This window comes from Musa acuminata, unplaced genomic scaffold (assembly GCF_036884655.1).
Source record: "Musa acuminata AAA Group cultivar baxijiao unplaced genomic scaffold, Cavendish_Baxijiao_AAA HiC_scaffold_1134, whole genome shotgun sequence".
NCBI classification, from domain to species: Eukaryota; Viridiplantae; Streptophyta; class Magnoliopsida; order Zingiberales; family Musaceae; genus Musa; species Musa acuminata.
The window spans coordinates 77,095-81,752 of NW_027021346.1; positions in this window are offsets into that span (position 1 = coordinate 77,095).

A 4,658-nucleotide genomic window follows, 5' to 3' on the forward strand; every position below is an offset into this window, starting at 1 on the left:
GACGATCTCTTCGGCGAACTTCCGAAAATTCCGATAGGTTCCCGATTTCTTCTCGGTTGGTTCCGGCAGCATCTCCGACGATTCTTCGGACTCTTAAACGTCCATCGATCTTGACTCCGGTATTCTTGCTTTATGTTTTCTGGTTATCGTAGTTAATCCTGCACACTTAGCTCAATAATATGGATTAGATCAATTAACCCATTAATTGATTTCATCATCAAAATCCGAGATTCAACACTTCTTCCCTCCTCCTCCCCAGCGTCACACACACCCTCTCCTCTGTTTCCTCTGCAGGAAACAGAGGTATCACAACCTCTTCTCCTGCTTCCTCTTCTTCTTCTCTTCCTCTTCTTCTTCTTCTCCTCTTTGAACGCCCCACACCTCTCCTCTGTTTCCACCTTCAGGAAACAGAGGTGCTGCAGCCCTAGCTGCTGCCACCTCTCGCTCCTCTCCCTCTTCCCTCTCTTTTCCCTCTTCTTCTCCTTCTCTTCTTCTCCTCTTCCCTTTTCCTCCCCAACGCCACACACCTCCTCATTGCAGCCTTGCCGCAGCTATCCTCCTCTCTTCTTCTTCTTCTTTCTTCTCCCCACGCCCCACCGCTCCTCTCTCTGTTTCTCCAGAAATAGAGAGCGTGGGAGGCGGTGGGATAAAACCAAAATTTTCAGTTTTCTTTATTTTTTTTTCTTTTTACAACTTAATAGTTTAGTCCTTAAAATTTCTATATTTACATATAGGTCCTCCAATTTACATATAAATCTTTATTAATAATTTTTAAAAGTGAGGGATATTACACTCTCCCCCCCTTAAAAGAAAATTTAGTCCTCTAAATTGATCATAGCTCAATCGACGAAAAGATGGGGATTATGATTTCTTTATTTCCTCCTCCTGTTCTCAAATAATTTTATTAATATAATACAATTACACAATTTTCCAAGAGTGACCGAAATATTCTCCTCCTTGATCCTCAATAGATGGTAACCCAACCTTCAATCAATCTTTGAAATGTACACCCTACATTTAATCAAACAAGTCGTTATTTCAGAAAATACTCATTTTTTATGGTCACCTGATTCAATTGTCTAAAATTAATACAAAATCTCAATGTTCCATCCATCTTTTTAACTAACACCGGAGCACCCCATGATGAAATAATAAGCCAAATAAAATCCTCATTTAATAGTTCTTGTAGTTGCTTTTCCAATTCCACTTACTCAAATGATGTCATTCTATAGAGGCTTAGATATTGGGATTGTCCCAAGGACCAAATCAAAAGCAAAGTCACGTTTGGAGGTAATCCAAGCAAGTCATTCTGGGATACATTAGGCAAAGAGATAAATCATGTCCAATACTAAGATCGGCTGATCAAATATGCAAAAAGTGATCATTTGTTATATACTAATCCATACTGGTATGATAGGAAGATAGCCAATTCATACCCAGTATAATATCAAAACTCCAAATCTCTAGGAGAACTAAATCAGCAAAAGTTTACGTTCTCCAATAAAATCAAACAAGAGGACCAGATTCAAGTCCGTTATCAAAGAATATCCAATGATTGTATTTACATATATCACATAATGCAGTGGTCTAGGTTGAGTGCCCAAGTGATAAGCAAAATATTACGAATCAAATCGTAGATAGGACCCATGGTCAAACAAATATTTACATTCTTTCATAAACATGTATAATACCTTCGACTACTAATTCAGAAGTTTTAGAATCATATTCAGTGATAGCATACACTCTGACATGGGTTGATGATTTAAGAGGCAATGACTCTTTCTTCTTGTTCAAAGGGCAGTCTTTTATTTTATGATCCAACTTTCTACAAGCAAAATAAACTCCAGTCACCCGAAAACACAAATTTGTTTCATAATTTAACTTGTAATTCACACATGATTGAGTCTTTTGTGGTGACTTCCCATTTCAAATCCAAATGTCTTGACCCTTTTGTTATTAATTTCTAATTCATTTCCAATCTATTTTTATCGGTAAACTTATCCTTATCATTCTTGCCACAAATCTTCAAAAATTCTTTTCATTGTTGCCATTAATAATCAGTTTCTACTTCCAATATAAGGTAGCAAAAGAAATCTTTTGATCATCAGAATAATTTTGTATATCAAATATCCTCTCTGTTTGCATCATTCGTTTTTCTACCACCAATGAAATTAGGTTCACCATGCTTTCATTACGCTACTCTGATTTAGTATCCTCGATCAACCCTTTCATCCACCTTAATTAATCAGAAACAAATGAAATAGGAGGACTCCGCATCATCCTAGATTCCTAAAATGCATCAAAAAAAATTCCAACAATCACGATAGTTCATTAGACCTCAATATATTTTGCACGTCAACATATCAAATATTTCAGTGATCCTCAAACCATGCTCTGATACCACCTTTGTCATGCCCCTCAAAAATATCGATAATATTAAAATTTTCATCACAAATCAATCCATGATCCAAACTAACATTTGAGGACACTGAAAAAACATTCTATCAAATTCACATCTATGAAACTTGTGTATTTTATAATCATATATCACATCACTTGATAATTCCTATTTATGGCAACCCAAGCCAACTTAAAAAATATGAACAATATTTATAAATCCACAAGCTAAGTAATTTATACAATCAGAACTCCAACCATTTACCACAAGTTCATATCATCGTAAACTAGACTTGACATTTCGAAATTCCAAATAAGAGAGATCGTCTAACACTTTTACACAGTATATCCATTTTGATTCATCGACAACATTTCATTACATACAAAATATGCTTATACAACAATAACTTAATAACCAATAAGACTTGCCCATAATTCTGAATAGCTCTCCACTACCTCAGCCCAATTCAAACATCTCAAAGAGTGACAAGCTGACTTGAAAGATTTATATAACAACGGAGTGAGCTAAAAACAGCTCAGCAAGTGACAAAGCATATCTAGCACGAAAAAGGATAGTTTCAAACAAAAAAGATATCACAATGCAAGACAGAATCCAAGAGATTCAAGGATATCATCTCATTAGATACAGAATCGCAAATGTCATTTCATTCATAACATATTTGGTTCATAACAAATGAAGCATAGAGTAATTGGAGTATATCAACAGCGTACGAGATGTTCCGGAGTATATCAATTGTAAATAGGACATTTCAGAACATATCAGTTCATAGCAAATGGAGCATAGAGTAATTGGAGCATATCAATAGCGTACGTGATGTGCCGGAGCATATCAATGGCAAATAGGACATTTCAGAACATATCAGTTCATAGCAAATTAAGCACAGAATAATTGGAGCATACCAATAGCGTATAAAATGTTCCGGATCATATCAATGACAAATGAAACATTTTGGAACATATCAATGGTATGTGAAGCATTTTGAAGTATATCAATGGCATAGGAAACATTTTGGAGCATATCAATACAAAATACGAAACATAAGCTCAGACGTCGTACCCTAGCATAGTGCATGTGAGGTTTAACTCAGTGGTGGCTCCACGCCGTGATGAGTTCTCGACTCCATCCACGGGTAGCCCTTTCCTACTCGAGCCCTCTCACCTGCCCAAGTGCTAGATCGGCTCTGAATTTCATATCAAATAGATAGATGGTGAAGTGGGATTCCAAACATAATATGGTCCATCCATTTCTGAATGACCACCAAACATAATCTAGAGCATCGCGGGCTCTAAGCACATACCCTTTACCATTTCTGGCAAAGGTCCAAATAATCCCACAAACACCATAGTACAAAAGGGTATTGTGAACAATAAATTGGGACATCATCGGAAGCACATGCGGAACAATGAAATGTACATGTGCCTTTATGAGTCAATACGATGCAAACATAATCCTTTACAAATGTATTCAGATTTGAAAGAAAATGAAAGCAAGAGTATACAAGGATTCCAAGCAATCACATATAGCTCAATTCAAATAAGAAGGTTAGATGAAATCAATTTCCAAAGGAATGAAACCAGAATATGTGAAATCGACCAAAGCTCAATTTCTGGCAAAATTCAAGAGACACATAGAACAAATGATTCAAACTATCAATCGTGCTCCAATTTACTCAAAAATATATCATTGGAAAGATATTTCAATCTACTTCCAGATAAAACAAGCTTCATATGAATTGAACTGTCCAACAGAGAGAGTTACAAATAATTTGGTAAACAAGGGTCGCAGAACAAAATCTCTGTTTGGCAGAATTAATAATGTCAGATTCAACAGATAACTGAGCAGGTGTTTGGATTCCAAATCTTTCAATCCATATATCAAAAGAAAGATCTACAAGTCTAGTTTCCAATGAAATCAGTTTTGAACACATTAGAGTTTCCAACAAAGACTTATAAGCAGCTCGGTATCAAAAGGTCAAAATCTCAGAAGTTGCACAGATTCGAATCGTTACGTCTAAATAGGAGATATATCAAATGCAAGGCAAGAACAATTTAAAGTTCTTCATATTCAAAGCAAATGTAGAGATAAAATTGCAGTAAGAAAAGATCAGGACACTTGCAATAGGAAAGATTAGAAAGCTTACAATAGGAAGGATCGGAACACTTGCATGAGAAAAGATTAGAAAGCTTGTAATAGAAAGGATCAGAACACTTGCAATAGGAAAGGATCGAAATATTTACAA